Raw genomic sequence first — 19,578 nt, forward strand, 5'->3', positions numbered from 1 at the left:
AACAGAAGCCACTTCCCAAGGCATGGACCAGTCTGGCAGAGTTTGAATGAAGGGGCTGTGGGGGTTGATTAAAAATATTGATTGGCTGCAGCTGTTTGCTCTTTTTTTCCTTCTGACAGACACAGACAGACAGTGAGAGAGATGTGGAGATCTTGGCTCTGAAAAGGAGCAGAGACAGAAGACCAGATCCACATAGGGACTTAGGTGCTTCAATCTGGGGTTTAGGTGCCTAAATCCTGTTTTTAGGCAGTACTGTGATCCACACGGCTGATTTAAAAAAAAATAATTTTTTTTTTGCTGTACAAATTCCTGAGGCAGTACCTGAGTTTCTACCTCAGGTATGTGCACGGTTGCCTCACAATAGGCATGAGTAGGGTCCTACCAAATTCATAGTCCATTTTGGTCAATTTCATAGTCATAGAATTTAAAAAATCATAAAGCTCATGATTTCAGCTATTTAAATCTGAAATTTCACTGTGTTGTAATTGTACCGGTCCTGACCCAAAAAGGAGTTATGTGTGTGGGAGGTTGCTAGGTTATTGGATGGGAGGATCTGATACTGCTACCCTTACTTCTGTGCTGCTGCTGGTGGTGGTGCAGCCTTCAGAGCTGAGCAGCTGGAGAGTGGCAGCTGCTGGCTGGGAACACAGCTCTGAAGGCAGAGCCACCAGCAGCAGCAGCAGCGCAGAAGTAAGGATGACATGGTGTGGTATTGCCACTCTTTTGCGCTGCCGCCTTCAGAGATGGGCCCTCAGTCAGCAACTGCCACTGTCTGGTCGCCCAGGTCTGAAGGCAGCAGTGCAGAAGGAAGGGTGGCATGGCATGGTATTGCCCCCTTACTTCTGTGCTGCTGGCAGGGCACTGCCTTCAGAGCTAGACACCTGGCCGCCTGCTGCTGCTCTCTGGCTGCCCAGCTCTAAAGACAGTGCAGAAGTAAGTGTGGCAGTACCATGACACCCCTAAAATAACCTTGTGACCCCCTCTGCAACTTCCTTTTGGGGCAGGACCTCTGATTTGAGAAATGCTGGTCTCCCCTGTGGAATCTGTATAGAATAGGGTAAAAGCATACAACAATCAGATTTCACAGTCTGATGCATTTTTCATGGCCGTGAATTTGGTAGGTCCCTAGGCGTGAGATAAGCACCCAGGTGCCTAAGCCCCTGTGTGAGGCATAAGCAGGAAAAGACAGATGGAGGAGTGCCTGTCTTCCCAGTGGGGCTTGATCCAATAGGTGTGCTCTAAGACTACTATAAAATGGAAGAGGAGGTGGGGTTGGTGCCTGTATCTTTTATCCCAGTGATTATTCACCTGTAATATGGGAGACCCAGGTTCAAGTCTCCCCTTCTGCTGAAGGGGGAGACAGGATTTGAACAGGACTCTTCCACCTGACTGCTCTAACCCAAGGGCTGTAGAATAGTCTGATGGGGCAGGTGAGGTTTCTATCAGTTTTTCCTGTTGAATTATTAGTTATTAAAGCAGGAGGACTGGACCCTGGATCTCCCCCCATCCAGGTGACTAATTTAACCCTCAGCCTATAGAGTCATTCTCTCTCTTTCTGTCTGTCCCACTCAATATGTATGTAAAATAGAACGGTGTGATGCTTTCTGGGGTACCCAGGGTTTTGAGGCACCTCACTACCACTTGCGCCTTGCATGAGCAAGCCTTTACTGTGCCTATCATCCCTGACTCCACTGTCCATGGGCAACACAAGTGCTCCACTGACCCTCTGCAGGTTAGCAATAGGTTATTTGTAAAATAGAATCATAACATAACATGCATTCTGGAACTTAGAATTATTTACCTTGATACTTCCTTGTCTTACAGAGTAAATGTTATCCCAAAGTCCTTCCAGCTTTTTTCATCCAGGCCTGGCTGTGATCCCTTTTTCATGCAACAAAACACTCAACTTGTCCCCTAAGTAAAGGTTGCAGGGTAGCAATCTCTTGGTACCCTTAAATATATCAGGCCAGTTCTTTTTGTTTTTTTCATAAACAGGACACCCCCTACCGGCTGCTTCCTCACCCCCATGGCCTTCCTCTCATTGATTTTTGCAGTTTTTTTAATCAGCATATGTCTCCCTATGCAAATAGACTTATAGTGTGAGACATGGAATACAGAATGGCCAGAAGGGAAAGCATTTGCTACCTCCTGCTTGAAAAGAATCTGTTAAAGACATGTTACCTCTTGGTTACCTGCCTTAACTCTAACACTTGGAGAATATAATTTCCAGTATAGATACATAACTTCTTAAATATTATCCATACTTAAATTTTGAAATTATGATAAAGATCAGTGAGCTTCCGAATTGTGATAGAGACCTTACATGCTACCCAGGATTTCCTTGTAAAACACTGTGCATCTCCTGTGCCCTCTGCCAGTTGGCATCAAGAGGTCCCTTGGTCACAAATGGTTGAACAGAAGAAGGCAAGCAAGGATCTCCTTCCCCGATCAGTAAAAAATGACAAAGAATCCTGTGGCACCTTATAGACTAACAGACGTATTAGAGCATAAGCTTTTGTGGATGAATACGCACTTCGTCAGATGCATGTAGTGGAAATTTCCAGAGGCAGGTATAAATATGCAGGCAAGAATCAGTCTAGAGATAACGAGGTTAGTTCAATCAGGGAGGATGAGGCCCTCTTTTAGCTGTTGAGGTGTGAACACCAAGGGAGGAGAAACTGCTTTTGTAGTTGGCTAGCCATTCGGAGTCTTTGTTTAATCCTGAGTTGTTGATAACAAGATAAAGCTTGTTATCTCTAGACTGATTCTTGCCTGCATATTTATACAGGCAAGTCTCTGGAAATTTCCACTACATGCGTCTGACTAAGTGGGTATTCACCCACGAAAGCTTATGCTCCAATACGTCTGTTAGTCTATAAGGTGCCACAGGACTCTTAGTTGGCTTTTTACAGATCCAGACTAACACGGCTACCACTCTGATACCTCCCTCTATCAGGTTATCCCATAACTCAGTGGTTCAAGCACGCTCCTCATAGGTGGGAGATCCCTGTTCAAATCATATAAAGGAGCCAGTGCTTGAGCTCCCTATATAAATCAGTCACCATGTGGCAAGTACTGCTCTTGCTGCAATGGTTGTCAGTTTGCTTTGATTATATCTGAGCTCTAGGGGATGAGATTAAGCATTAGAATTTTGTAGGGTAATTTTCTTGGGAACAGAAGCAGCCTGATTCCTCTATGAACAGGATGCCTGCCTACTGAGACTCAGCCCTTGTGCAATTGCTGAGGAGTCCAGAATTAGTGCGGAACCTGAAGATCCTTCACAGAATTGTGAGTGCACTATCTTTTAGTTAGATAGTCTGGGGAGATGGTTTAGAAGGCGCTGTATTCATCAAACTGTGTCCTCAAGCAATAGAGTAAATATTTGGCGATTTCATTACTTAACATCTATTAAACCTATTGAAGGGACTTACCATCTTATCCCACATGAGTCTTTTGGGCTGTACTGAACCAAATCAACCAAATTGCTTATTGCTGCTACAGAAGATACCCTTTTCACAGGTCAGCAAGGGCGAGTATGCATACCAAGAGGACACTAAATGTTATTCCTGTTATATCAGGTCACGCAATTGGGAGTGCTGAGGAAATTCATTAGTGTTATCAGCATGGGGAGGGCACCGGCAACTGTGGTAGTTTTGATTTACCCTGTTCTGTCATATTTTCTTCCTGTTTAATACTGTTCCTCTGTATATATTATTCCTTAGGAGTCTCCACCTATCTGGCAACCAACTGAGGGCTATCCTGTGGTCGGAATTTTCTGTTCAAACCGCCTCGCTGCTTGGTGATCCTACTAGGAGGGAGCAGGGATCTGAGGAAGGCACCATCAAGTAAATTTATCTGGTAAGAGAATAAGGAAGTTACATCCTACTGAGCTTGAGACGGGATCCAGATGAACCCAGCGCTGTCCATCAAAAACCCAAAAGGAGCTTTCTTTGGTGTTAAAGGAGCTCTACACACCAAAGAAATATCTGATACATATAGTTCATTTTTTCCTCCTAATGGAAACAATCCAGTAGGGTCCTAAATATTGGCTAATGGTTTGGACCTAGGGGAAATAATGTGTATAAACACTGGTTTATTCTGATGGGGGCCAAGAGGAAGTAGCACAGGCACTGTTCATGCCTAGCAGTTTAGAGTTGGATTATGGCTGGCCTATGCATGAGTGAATGCATGAGGACAAGGTAGCACAAAGTTCCCTATATGGGGAGTACTTCTCTAAGCTAAAAGGGGATAATAAGGATTGTGAGGATGAAGAGGTAATGCCATAGCCCTATCCTGGTCTCTATCGATGGGAGCACACACTGCATCTCATGAAAACATGTAGCAACTGGTGGGCTTATTCTGCACACCTTGAGCTTCAGCCTCTGATCAAGCATGCTTCTTAGTGCTCCACTTGAGGATGTCATGCTCTGCACTGACTTCAGTGCAGGGTTGTAGCCAAATAACTATTGAGTTCTTAGCTTGTTTAAAATTGCAAACTCTACAGCATATATTTAATGCTTTGGCATAGTATGAAAGGGTATGCAAGACATGGTATTCAAAGGGATTATGAACATTTGCCAGTAACTATTGATTTATTAAAAAGATTAATAGCAGTGCTTCCAAGCATTTTTGTGAACGTTTATGAGACCATGCTTTTTGAAATAGCTTTTGTTAACATTTTATGTAATTTAGTACATCTGGGGCACTATTTTATAATAGAACACAAGGTGAAGGGCACGTGCAGTTTGCATTTTGAGGTCTGTACATTAATTCTAAAGTTACCTGGGACTAAAACAAATGAAACTGGTATGAGCAGATGTAACCCACGCACCTTGTAAGTGTGGAGTTCTGTCCCATCTAGTGGCACTGAGACCACTTAGGGTATGTCTACACTACGGGATTACTCTGATTTTACAGAAATCGATTTTTGGAAACAGATTGTATAAAGCCACACTAAACACATTAATTCGGCAGTGTGCGTCCATAGTACCGAGGCTAGCATTGATTTCCAGAGCGTTGCACTGTGGGTAGCTATCCCATAGTTCCCACAGTCTCCCCCGCCCATTGGAATTCTGGGTTGAGATCCCAGTGCCTGATGGGGCAAAAAACATTGTCGCGGGTGGTTCTGGGTACATATCATCAGGCCCTTGTCCCCCTCCCTCCCTCCAGGAAAGCAACGGCAGACAACTGTTTCATGCCTTTTTTCCTGGGTTACCTGTGTAGACGCCATACCATGGCAAGCATGGAGCCTGCTCAGCTCAATGCAGCAGTCATGAACATTGTAAATATCTCGTGCATTATCGTGCAGTTTATGCTGAACCAGAACCTGCTGAACCAGGCGAGGAGAAGGCGACAAGAGTGATGAGGACATGGACACAGAATTCTCTCAAACCATAGGCCCCGGCGCTTTGGAGATCACGGTATTAATGGGGCAGGTTCATACTGTGGAACGCCAATTCTGGGCCTGGGAAACAAGCCCAGACTGGTGGGACTGCATAGTTCTGCAGGTGTGGGACGATTCCCAGTGGCTGTGAAACTTTCGTATGCGTAGGGCCACTTTCATGGAACTTTATGACTTGCTTTTCCCTGCCTTGAAGCGCCAGAATGCCAAGATGAGAGCAGCCCTCACAGTTGAGAAGCGAGTGGTGATAGCCCTCTGGAAGCTTGCAACGCCAGACAGGTCCCAGTCAGTCGGGAATCAATTTGGAGTGGGCAAATCTACTGTGGGGGCTGCTGTGATGCAAGTAGCCAAAGCAATCACTGAGCTGCTGCTACCAAAGGTAGTGACTCGGGGGCACATGCAGGTCATATTGGACGGCTTTGCTGCAATGGGGTTCCCTAACTGTGGTGGGGCGACAGATGGAACCCATATCCCTATCTTGGCACCGGAGCACCAGGGCAGCCAGTACATAAAATGCAAAGGGTACTTTTCAGTGGTGCTGCAAGCAGTGGTGGATCACAAGGGACGTTTCACCAACATCAACGTGGGATGGCCGGGAAGGATTGATGACGCTCACGTCTTCAGGAATGCTAATCTGTTTAAACAGCTGCAGCAAGGGATTTTCTTCCCAGAAAATCCAGAAAATAACAGTTGGGGATGTTGATATGCCTACAGTTATCCTTGGGGACCCACCCTACCCCTTAATGCCATGGCTCATGAAGCCATACACAGGCAGCCTGGACAGTAGTCAGGAGCTGTTCAACTGTAGGCTGAGCAAGTGCAGAATGGTGGTAGAATGTGGATTTGGACGTTTAAAGGGACACTGGCGCACTTTACTGACTCGCTCAGACCTCAGCCAAACCAATATTCCCATTGTTATTGCTGCTTGCTGTGTGCTCCACAAACTCTGTGAGAGTAAGGGGGAGACATTTATGGCGGGGTGGGAGGTTGAGGCAAATCGCTTGGCTGCTGATTATGCGCAGCCAGACACCAGGGCAGTTAGAAGAGCACACCAGGAAGCGCTGCACATCAGAGAAGCTTTGAAAATCAGTTTCCTGACTGGCCAGGCTACGGTGTGAAAGTTCTGTTTGTTTCTCCTTGATGAAAACCTGCCCCCTTGATTGACTCATTCCCTGTAAGCCACCCATCCTCCCCCCTTCGATCACAGCTTGCTTTCAAAGGAAATAAAGTCACTATCATTTAAAAACCATGTATTCTTTATGAATTGATTATAAAAATAGGGAGAGAACTGACAAGATAGCTTGAATGGGGTGTGGGAGGAGGGAAGAGACCACTTCAAAACTTGTTGAATGACAGCCTTTTGCTTGGGCTGTACACTGGGGTGGAGTGGCAAGGTGCATGGAGCCTCCCTTCCTCCCGCGTTCTTTGGCATCTGGGTGAGGAGGCTGTGGAACATGGAGAGGGGGGAAGGTGGTTATACAGGGACTGCAGCAGCATTCTCTGATCCTGCTGCCGTTCCTGAAACTCCACCAGACGCCAAAGCGTGTCCATTTGATCCCGCAGATCCTGCCTCCTTTGATCTTTCTGCCGCCACCTCTCATCTTGAGCATCCCTGCTGTCCTCACATTCATCCCTCCTGTCCTCACGTTCGTCAGCCGCTTTCCTGTACTGTGATACTGTGTCCTTCCACTCATTCAAATGAGCTCTTTCACTGTGGGTCGACTGCATCATCTCAGAGAATATTTCATCTCACATGCGATTTCTTTCGCCGCCTTATCTAAGATAGCCTTCAGGACGGAGGAGGGAGGCTTGAAACATTTGCAGCTGTGAGAGGAAAAAAAGGGAGAGAAGTATTTAAAAAGATACATTTTATAGAACAATGTGTATACTCTTTCACGGTGAACAACGCGATTTACATTACATAACACGTGTGATTTCGGTACAAGGTTACATTTTGCAACTTAATATTGAGTGCCTGAGGCTTTGGTGTTAGAGATCACAGACGCAGGGCCGGGCAAGAGAATTTGGCTTGCGTGCGGCCATGGTAAGCCATTGTCTTTTGGCTTCTGCAACCTTCATAAAAGCAGCGCTCTCCTTTTGTGTACCAAGCAAAGCCCATTGAGTGCTGCGGTTTTCTTGTTAATGTTCAGCAGCAGAAACCAAAATAACCCCCCTTCCGTCCAATTCTCTGGTATGATCACTTTACCCCTCCCCCCACCGTGTGGCTGGTATCAGGGAAGATCCCTGCTAGCCAAACGCGAACAGTTCAGCATCAATGCCCCCCCAACCCCCACCGCTTGGCTAACTGCAGGGAAGGATTTCTTTTCAGCCACAGGCAAACAGCCCCATAGGAACAGCCACCTCTATCCCCTTAATTACATTCCTGTATTTCAACCAGGTTACCATGAATGATATCACTCTCCCGAGGATAACACAGCGAGATAAAGAACGGATGTTGCTTGAATGCCAACAAACACCAGGACCGTACACTGCCTTGCTTTGCCATGCAATATCAGATTACTTGCTACTAGCATGGCATGGTAAAGTGTCCTACCATGGAGGATGGAATAAGGCTGCCCTGCCCAGAAACCTTCTGCAAAGGCTTTTGGAGTGCCTCCAGGAGAGCTTCATGAAGCTCCATCCCCAGACACGTTAACAGACTTTTCCAGTAGCTGTACTGACCGCAAATGCATCCCAAGTCCTCAGGACAAATTAATCATTAAAAAACATTTGCTTTTAAACCATGTTTTATATTTACAAAGGTACACTGACCAGAGGTGCCTTCTATTGCTTCCTGGTCCTGGATATTGCCTTGGGAGGCTACTTCAGTCAGGCTGAGAAAAAGATCCTGGCTGTTGGGGAGAACGGTGTGCTGTGTGCTCTCCGCAAGCTCATCCTTCCTCCTCCTCCTCATCTTCCCTGTCCGCAAAATCCTCAGGCATGGCTGAGATTACCCCCTGCTTGGAACCCCCCGGTCATGGATAGGGTAGTGGTGGTGGCCCCCCCTAGAATTGCATGCAGCTCAGCGTAGAAGTGGCATGTCTGTGGCTCTGCACTGGACTGTCTGTTTGCTGCTGTGGTTTTCTGGTACGCTTGTCTGAGCTCCTTTACTTTCACACGGCACTGTAGCAAGTCCCTATTGTGTCCTCTCTCCATCATGCCCTTGGAGACTTTCAAATGTTTTGGCATTCCCTCTTTTGGAACATAGTTCTGCTAGTCCTCTCCCCATACAGTGATCAGATCCAGTACCTTCCGTACGGTCCATGCTGGAGCTCTTTTTCGATTCTCGAACTGCATGGTTACCTGTGCTGATGAGCTCTGCATGGTCACCTGTGCTGATCAGTTCTCCAGGCTGGGCAAACAGGAAATGAAATTCAAAAGTTCCTGGGGCTTTTCGTGTCTACCTGGCCAGTGCATCTGAGTTCAGATTGCTGTCCAGAGTGGTCACAATGGTGCACTGTGGGATAGCTCCCAGAGGCCAATACCATCGAATTGCATCCACACTAACCCTAATTTGAACCGGTAATGTCTATTTCAGCACTACTCTCCTCATCGGGGATGAGTACAGAAATTGATTTTAAGAGCCTTTATGTTGAAGTAAATGGCTTCATTGTGTGGGCGGGTGCAGAGTTAATTCGATTTAGTGCTGCTAAATTTGACCTAAACTCGTAGTGTAGACCAGGCCTTAGAGAGACAGATAAAATGAGTCTGCTCTACAGCCTTAACTAACAGTGAGTTGGCTTTTAGTTCATGCAGTAGAGGCTCATGTATTAAGCTCCAGACGTCCCAGGTTCGATCCTGCCTGCTGACAACCAGGGTCTGTTGGCATTACAAGTGGAGGCTTGTCCGGGATTTCAACTGGGAAGTCTCTGAAGCTTGGGGACGCGCTTCCTCAGCTAGGGGAAGTATGTAACCCACACACCTTCTGGATGTGGTGTTGTGTCCCATCTAGTTATATTGAGACCACTTAGAGAGAGAGAGAGAAAATGAATCCGCTCTACAGCTTTAGCTAACAGCAAGTTGGCTTTTAGCTCATACTGTAGAGGCTTATGCACTGAGCTCCAGAGGTCCCAGGTTTGATCCCACCTGCAAAAAAACAGGGTCTGGTATTGGTGTTACACAGACACAGGACAATTAGTGACTGAATATTTGGTATTTTGCTATTTTTAAAGGAGTTTTGCATATTGCACACTATATCTATTAAATACAGTGTGTAAGTTCTATAAAGCCTGGATTTACACACAAGTTAAGGTGCTTTATATAGTTCACACACTGGCATTATCCTCCTCAAGGAATTGAGGAATATATCTTTCGTAGCTCTGGAGCCTTTCATGTTTAATATCACTAGTTAAAATCTATCCCAGTTTGGTAATGATTTAAAGATGTTACCATATGATAGCTTATAAGAACATAAGAGCGGCCATACTAGGTCAGACCAAAGATCCATCTAGCCCAGTATCCCGTCTTCCAACACTGGCCAATGCCAGATGCCCCAGAGGGAATGAACAGAACAGGTAATCATCAAATGATCCAGTATTTTATGTGAAAGTAGTTTCTGGTTTCAGTAAAATTGATAGTGAATAAGCATCTGCATATTAAACTATTACAACTACTATCACCACAATTGGCATGCTTGTTTGCAGTCTCAAAGAGGACAAGGAGTAAATGAATATGGAAACTGATTAGTTTCTCATTCCCTTGAGTTCAGGGTTGAGGTACCATGTAGGTGAAGCTTGCATTGCTTCTGCTTGAGTGATTACCTGTCCTGTGGAAAAACTAGAGAACTTTAGGCTGTAGAGTAGTCAATAAAAATAATATTTTAGAGGTCATTTCTTAGGGCAAGATAATGTGAGAGGGAAAAAAAATAGATTTCCTACTTATGAAATAGTAACTGCTAGGAAGAGTCTTAATTTAGCACCACAAGCTCTTTGGATCTGGGAGGCATTGTTTAGGTGAGGAGATTTTCATTGATGGGAACGTTACAGGAAAATGTGAGTTGAATGATTCTGTAGAGGTGTTTGCAATATGTATTATGAAAAGGAAAACATAGGCTGCGTGGTTTATAGGTGTACCTGTTGCACTTTCAGAACATTTTGTAGTCAAGAGAAGGCTGTAACTGAAGGGTCTACTGTATAATTTGGTGACGTTTTGAGTATTTTAGATCAAACATTTGAATTTATTCATAGATCCAATCATGAATAAAGCAATAGTCTTTGTTGTCAGTGACTTATCTTGGGGAAATGCTAAACAAATATGTTATGCATGCAGTACAAATATAGAAGTAAATATATTAAGAAAGGTAGGTAAATGATATATTGGAGTTCAGGAGCACGAATTATCCAAAAATCTTAAAGAGAACTGATTCTTGATCATGTTGGCTAAAAGAAATTCTGGTAATATCCATGTGTTTTATAAATACATAATTGTATTATGTTAAGAGACATAATGCCTGTACATTCTTATCTTCTCTGAAGGGGAGTAAAATGCAACAATGTTTCTTATTTCACTTCCATGCTTTTGTGACTGTAATAACATCTCACTGGCAAAATAAATCACTTATTACTGCATTCTACTTGCAACCCTACAAAAGAACAATTCAAAGTTCAGGAATTAAAATAATTCAAACCCTTTTATGGCTGCAGTTGGGGATTATTTTTCATTTGAGGACTACAGGATATCCCTGAGGCATGCTGCAGCAAGAACCCTGATTATCATTATCATTAATATTGAAAATCTCAGAGTTCTAATAAATGTAAGGCTCCTATTTATTTTATTCATGTCTACTTTAATTTGTTTGTCAAATGCACAGTTTTTCAGTAACTCATTTTAGTCTTACCAGGTGTGAAATTCAAGGTTTTACAGCAAAATATGACTATGTCAATCATGCCAAACTTAACTCATTTATTGATCAGCTTCTAGAGTCACAGCGTGAACAGTTTTGGGCCATTGTTAGTGAAGGACAACCAGTGACCAAGACAGCAGTCCAGTCAGCACTTAATGTAAACGACACAGCAGCCTGCTCCATTTCTACAGCAGTGATCATGCGATGAGTGTTATGGTTACACCTACCTCGCTTCCCTAAGGAAGTACAGACAACATTGGAGGACCTCCCCCTTCAAAGGCACTAAATTGTTTGCCAAGAAAACTGATGCCTCTTTCCATATGCTCAAGGATACCAGGGCCACTCTCCAGTCATTAGTCATTGTACACTTGGGCAAAAAAGAAAATGATGTCCTCAATCTCAGCATAAGTCCTGCACAATACATTTTCCCAAATGAACGCTATTATGAGCCTCAAAGGAAAAAAATCCAGATTTTCCAAGTGTGAACCATCAGGCCCCCAGTCTTTCTCTTCACAACCATCTACCTCAAAACATCAGTTTGACATCTTGGTCAGAGCACCGACAGTTGACTCCCCTCAACACCAACTGCAACTGATCAACCCATTGCATCCATTTGGGTACTGTCTTGCGTTGTTCCACATCAACTGGGAATGAAATAACATCTGACTGATGGGTGCTAGAAATCATCCACAATGGGTATTCCATCCACTTCACCTCCCTCCCATTCCACCCCCCAACACCCTTCCCTGTCCCTCTTCAGGGACCCTTCTCACGAGAGTTTATTACAGAAAGAAATAGATTGCCTCCTCTGGCTAGGAGCCGTAGAGCCAGTACCTCAGCACCTATGAGGCTAAGGGTTTAATCTTGTTATTTCCAGATACCCAAGAAGAAGGGAGGTTGGAGACCCATACTGGAACTTAGAGCACTGAACAAATTTGTCAAAGCTCAGAAATGCAGGATGGTCACACTAGCAGCGATTATTCCATCTTTGGACTAGGGAGATTGGTTTTTGGTCCTCGACCTGCAGGATGCCTATTTCCACATATCAATATTACCTTCCCACAGACAGTTCCTCAGAGTTTCCGGAAGCCAGGACCATTACCAATACAGAGTGCTCCCCTTGGCCTCTCATCAGCTCCGAGAGAATTCTCCAGCATCCTCTCCACAGTGGTGGTGCACCTACATTCCCAGGAGACTATGATCTATCCCTGCCTGGACGATTGTCTCCTCAGAGCCCGCTCCTTCAACAACGACCTCTGGGTCACTCAGATTGCTGTAGACTTGTTCACAGAGCGGAGCCTGCAGATCAATGTCCAAAAATTGACATTCACCCCTGTATAGCACCTAGAGCTCATAGAAGCCGATCTCAACTCATTACAGGTGAGAGCGCTCCTGCTATAGCACAGGTTCCACACCTTGGCCACAGTCAGAGAGGCAGTACAAACCAGCCCTCATATCAGGCAGACACTGCCTCCAACTTCTGGTGCTGCAGGCACATCCTTGATATCTCATCCCAGACTTCACATGAGGTGCCTCAAGGTGTGGTTAAGCTCAGTCTACAGGCTGAACAAAGAGACTAGATAAACCTATCGTTGAACACCAAAGTCAAACACTCCCTGGACTGGCAGAAAGACCCAGAAAATGTCTGCACAGGGATCCCCATCTTGCAAACATGCCCATTGTTGCTTCTCACCACTGATACATCCCTCATAAGGTGGGGCACACTTCTCAAAAACCTTATGACACAGGGCAAGTGATCATCCACAGAGATATCTCTTCACATCAACCTCCTCACACTCAGCAGTCAGGAATGCCTGCACCCACTTTCTTCCACTAATCAAAGGTACATACACACAAGGTCTTAACAGACAACATAGCATGCATGTACTACATAAATCGCCAGGGAGGCACCAGATTGCCCTCCCTTTTGTGCAGAAGTACTAAAGCTATGGAACTGGTGCATTTCCCACAGCATCACAATATCAGCAGCCTACCTTCCAGGAGTACAAAACATGATAGATAGTCTGAGACGCAAGCTCCTGCATGATCACGAATGGGAGATAAACTCAGCAGTACTACAAAACATATTTAGATGGTGGGGTGCACCGACTATAAACCTGTTTGCCACTTACTGGAACAAGAAATGCCCATACTACTGCTCCAGGATAGGATTAGGTCAAGACTCCTTAGGGGATGCTCCCCTTCTTCTGTGGGAAAAGGACCTTCACTATGCCTTTACCCCATTCCCTCTACTGTTGAAAGTCCTATTAAAAATAAAAAGTGAATGCACCTTCATGGTTGAGAAAGACATGGTATCTTACCTGTCACAACTGGCATGTATCTGCCAATCTCTCTCCAACCCACTCCAGACCTCCTGTCGCAGAACAAAGGACACACTTTCCATCCCAACCTGTGGATTATCCAGCTCAAGGCCTGGCTTCTTCATGGTTCCAGCAGATAGAAAGAGCCTGCTCTGAGGAAGTACAGGAAGTGTTACTATGCAGAAGCAAATGTGTCATTTACCTGCCCAAGTGGGCCAGGTTTCAGGTTTGGTATAATTCCTGACAAATTTCCCCAACATCTGCTACTCTCCCATGGTCTTAGATCATATACTGCCTCTGAAGAAATCAGGACTAGCTTCTAGCTCACTCAGAGTTCATCCTGCTGCCGTAGCAGCATTCCATCAAAAAAAATAGAGGGATATTCAGTGCTCTCACACCCAACCGCAAAACAGTTCCTCAGGGTATAGTAAACCTTTTCCCCTAACCCAGACATCCTGCCCCAGCATGGGACCTAAACTTAGAGCCTAACTAGGCCGACTTTCAAACCCATGGCTACTTGTTCACTCACATACCTGTCAGTGATCATCTTGGCAAGAAAAAAAGGGGAAATAGCGGCACTAATGGCACAGCCCCCTTATACAATATTTTTGGGGGCAAAGTTACTTTCAGACCTCATCCAAAGTTCATCCCCAAAGTGACCTCATATTTTCACATAAACCATCTGATTCACCTCCCAACCTTTTACCCTAAGCTTCACCCTGATAGCAGGAAATCTAAACTGTTCATACTAGACATTCAGAGAGCCCTGGCCATTTATTTGGACAGGACAAAGGCCTTTAGGAAATCATCTAAACTTTTCCTTTCCATTGCAGAAAGGTCTAAAGGCACAATGATATTATATGACTCCCCAAATGGGTCTCAGCTGTGTTTGATACAGTTTATCAGGTTTGTAACATAGTACCTCAATCCGGAATCCAAATACATTCCACAAGGTCGGTTTTCTTCTTTGTCACCTTCCTCAAGAATGTCTCTATATTGGAAATCTGCAGGTCAGCAATCTGGGTGTCTTCGCATACCTTCGCAGGACATTATGAGATTACCAGGGACTCTGCTTCCGATGCTATCTTTGGCTCTGCAGTATTGTCATCCATAACAGACTATACTCCGAAGCCCAGCCTCCCATTAGGGTTACTGCTTAGGAGTCACTTACAGTGGAGCACCCATAGGGACACTATTCGAAGAAGAAGTTACTCATGCAGCAACGATGGTTCTTCAAAATGTGTGTCCCTATGGGTGCTTCCCGACCCACCCTCCTCCCCTCTACTTTGGAGTTCTTGTCAAGAGAAGGAACTGTGGGGGTGGTGGCATTTACCCACACGTGCTGGTTAGCCTTGTGGCAGAGCACAATGCAGGGAACAGCAGATGTGCAGGCTGAACAGACACTGCTACCAAAGTTCTCCTATCAGCAGCGCAGGGATGCAAGTACAGCTACAATGGAGTACCTGTAGCAGGACACATCTCAAAGAACCACAGTTTTTGCAAAAGGTGAGTAACTTCTTCTTAACACGTTTATGGTAGTACCTAAGGGCCAACCAAGAATGTGCCCCATTGTGGTAGCCCTTATATAAACAGAGTAGTAGATGGCCCCTGCCCTGATGAGTTTTAATCTAAATAGCCAAGGCAGATGCAGTGTGGGGCAGAGGTCTGAACACAAGCAGAAGCAGCAATGTGAGGGCAGCAAATGGCATATCTATGGTATGCAGTATCTGAATACAGCAAAGAGTCCCGTGGCACCTTATAGACTAACAGACGTATTGGAGCATGAGCTTTTGTGGGTGAATACCCACTTTGTCGGATGACTGGGTGTTTACCCACGAAAGCTCATGCTCCAATACGTCTGTTAGTCTATAAGGTGCCTCGGGACTCTGCTGCTTTTACAGATCCAGACTACCCCTCTGATATCTGAATACAGTATTTATAGAGTCAAATAAGCAATTGACGACTTTAAGGATATTTGTGGTTAAATTAATTTTGAATACTGTTGTTGCATGTGTTTAATTGCCCTTAGTTTTTATTGAATATATCTGCTACATATTCTCATCTCTAAAGGAACTGTTGTCACATCTTCTTAAAACCTATAGTAATGTTTATTGGCTCTGTAGTGACCTTTATTATAGCAATGTATTTGCATGATTGTCAAAAGGCTTGGCTGAGAGAGATCTCTTGTGAAGTCAGTACAGTGGATTATATTTTCAAATCTCTGCTTTGTAATATGCAGAAAGATGTGATTTTGACTTTTTAAATCTAATAATTTGCATCATTCAGTTGATGGTATTTTAAAAGGAAAAATAAATTGCATCATGTTTATGGACTGATCAGCCCACACCATTTTTAGTTGCTGAGAAATATCTGAAGAGGAGACAAATATACCATTAATTTTGCATGCAAGTAAGGTACTACTGTGTTATTTTAGATAACGTTGTAAGATGGCGGTCATGTAAATTGCCGTTAGAATAGAGTTCTATATTTAGCTTACAGTTCAAAATCAATCTGTTTGGAGTTCAGAATCAGATTTTCAGTGTAAGATTATTGATGGAAGAGGCAAAGGTATTTAATCAACCTCACTTCATGTGCTTAATTTAATCTGTTTAGACTGTCATATGAATTGATGATGCTTGATACAGATTTCCAACTTCACCTAGATGGACTACCGTGGTAAATATTTAATTGGAAGTGGAATGCACATTGAAGACAGGTCGTCATTTAGATCCAGAGTGTGTGAATGACAATTGTATTTGTACACTGTGATTTATGAACATCTCTGCTGAGAAGAATAGTAGTGACTATAAGAGCAAGATGAAGATTGGTGGCAGATGGTTGGCGATCTGAAGTATGGTACTTATTGCATTGTTTAGAGGTTCAGAAAGCATTTTTAGTGAATTGTAACAATGTGGGTTAACACTGGTAGTGGTTGTCATCTTTAGTTCACTGGTAAAGAAGTTTTAAGGAAGAATTTTAACATTTTTAATAAAAAGATGGTTGTGAAATCATCTGACATATCACTGGTTTCAAAGTGAATGTGTTCAACTTCATTCTACTAAAACTACTCATACTCTGAGGTAAAATAGAAGCCCTTTTTTGAATAAGTTTTGGAGGAGACATAATACTGAGGACATAAAAACTTAAGCAAATGGAAAATTAGGACAACCTTTGTATTGTAAATTGGAAATATTAATGAATATCCTTTGTGACAGGGTCAGGTCAGAGAGCTACAGAAGAATGATAGAAGGTTGATATATTAGCCCCAGCTTAAGCAGGTCCCTTTTCCCGGAGTAAAATAATGGGCTGTTCCAGAATAATCAGGAAGTTGCTGGAACCAATTATGGTAGGCAGGCTAATTAGGATACCTGGAGCCAATTAAGAAGCAGGGCACCTGGTTTATAAAAGACCTCAGTTCAGTTAGTGAGGCGTGTACAAGGAACTAGGAGCAAGAGGCGCACAAGAAGCTGAGAGTGAGAAGACGTACTGCTGGAGGACTGAGGAGTACAAGTGTCATCAGGAGGAAGGTCCTGCAGTGAGGAAACACTGTAGACAGCTGCGATCCACAGGGCCCTGGGCTGCAACCTGGTGTAGAGGGTGGGCTTAGGTTTCCCCCAACACCCTACTGGATAAAGAGGAGTTGACCTGGACTGTGTGTTCCATCAAAGGAGAAGGTCTCTGGCCTGTCCCCTGACCCAGTAGGTGGATCAGCAGAGACTATAGGGATTGTTCTCCTCCCTTTCTTGATGCTGGCCAGTGATCAGGTTAGCTGAGTGAACGGCAGGTTTGAGCCACTAGCAAAAGTGGCCAAATTGAGGGCTGCCGTGAATCTCTGAGGTGATCAAATCCGCCAATAAGCGCAGGATCCACCAAGTCAGAGGAGGAACTTTGTCACACCTTCTAACTATAGATTTATAACCTATTTAAACCATAGAGAGAGTATAAAAATACACAACTAATTACAGCATTTTGTAGTACTTCCTGCTGCTGCAAATATATTCAGTAACATGTTAATTTAAATACATAGTAAAATGTTGGACCTGCTGAAGACAACAGTATTTTACTATTGACTTCAGTGAGGACAGGATTTGACCTCAGTATCTATACGTTTGTATTTAGAACAAGACAGCATTTGTTCTCTTACAAATAAATAAATAAATCATAATTAGTTTTCTATTAACCAGTTCCTTTTTAACATTAAACAGGATTCCTGTTATGTAGGTATTTATGAACTGCTTTATGTAATTTAAATGGATTAATTTATAATTTTTTTTAAATATGTTGACAGGTACATGCCATTTCTGCCAATTTCTACTAACATTATGTCAGGCAGATCAATGAAAATAAAATTTGAAAAGGTAAATTAATAGTCTTTAATGTCCAAATTTGACAAACCACATAAATATGCATCTGAGGACATTCATATTCATATAGGCAGTTAAGCACATGCTTAAGTACCAGTAAATATAATGTGATGGATTCAGATTATTAATGAAGATGTTGAACAAAACTGGCCCTGGGGTACTCCACTAGATACCATCTGACAGCTAGACATCAAGCTGTTGATCACTACCCGTTGAGCCTGACGATCTAGCCAGCTTTCTATCCACCTTATTGTCCGTTCATCCAATCCATACTTCTTTAACTTGCTGGCAAGAATACTGTGGGAGACCGTATCAAAAGCTTTGCTAACGTCAAGGTATATTATGCGCACCGCTTTCCCCATATCCATAGAGCTAGATATCTCATCATAGAAAGCAATCAGGTTGGTAAGGCATGACTTGTCCTTGGTGAATCCACGTTTACTGTTCCTGATCACCATCCTCTCCTCCAAGTGCTTCAAAATGGATTCCTTGAGGACCTGCTCCATGATTTTGCTGGGGACTGAGATGAGGCTGACTGGTCTGTAGTTCCCCGGATTCTCCTTCTTCCCTTTTTTAAAGATGGTCACTATATTTACCTTTTTCCGATCATCTGGGATGTCCCCTGATTGCCACGAGTTTTCAAAGATAATGGCCAATGGCTCTGCAGTCACATCAGCCGACTCCCTCAGCACCCTCAGACGCATTGCATCCGGCCCCACAGACTTGTGCATGTCCAGCTTTTCTAAATAGTCTTTAACATGTTCTTTCACCACTGCTCACCTCCTCCCCGTACTGTGCTGCCCAGTGCAGCAGTCTGGGAGCTGACTTTGTCTGTGAAGAGCGAGGCAAAAAAAAGCATTGAGTACTTCAGCTTTTTCCACATCATCTGTCATTAGGTTGCCTCCTCCATTCAGTAAGGATCCCACAAGTTCCCTGACCACTTTCTTGTTGCTAACATACCTGTAGAAACCCTTCATGCTACCCTTCACATCCCTTGCTAGCTGCAACTCCAATTTTGCTTTGGCCTTCCTGATAACACCCCTGCATGCTCAAGCAATATTTTTATACTCCTCCCTAGTGATCTGTCAAAGTTTCCATTTCTTGTAAGCTTCCTTTTTGTGTTTAAGCTCAGTGAAGATTTCTCTGTTAAGCCAAGCTGGTCGCCTGTCATATTTGCTATTCTTTCTGCACATAGAGATGGTTTGTTCCTGCGCCCTCAATAAGGCTTCTTTAAAATATAGCCAGCTCTCGTGGACTCCTTTCCCCCTCATATTAATCTCCCAAGAGATCCTGCCCATCAGTTCCCTGAGGGAGTCAAAGTCTTTTCTGAAGTCCAGGGTCTATATTCTGCTGCTCTCCTTTCTTCCTTTTGTCAGGATCCTGAACTTGACCATCTCATGGTCACTGCTGCTCAGGTTGCCACCCAGTTCTATTTCCCCTACCAATTCTTCCCTGTTTGTGAGTCAGCAGCTCAAGAGGAGCACGGCCCCTAGTTGGTTCCTCCAGCACTTGCACTAGCAAGTTGTCCCCAACACTCTCCAAAAATTTCCTGGATTGTCTGTGCACTGCTGTATTGCTCTCCCAGCAGATGTCAGGGCGACAGAAGTCCCTCATGAAAATCCAGGCCTGTGATCTGGAAACTTCTGTTAG

Source organism: Gopherus evgoodei, chromosome 4, assembly GCF_007399415.2.
Source record: "Gopherus evgoodei ecotype Sinaloan lineage chromosome 4, rGopEvg1_v1.p, whole genome shotgun sequence".
NCBI classification, from domain to species: domain Eukaryota; kingdom Metazoa; phylum Chordata; order Testudines; family Testudinidae; genus Gopherus; species Gopherus evgoodei.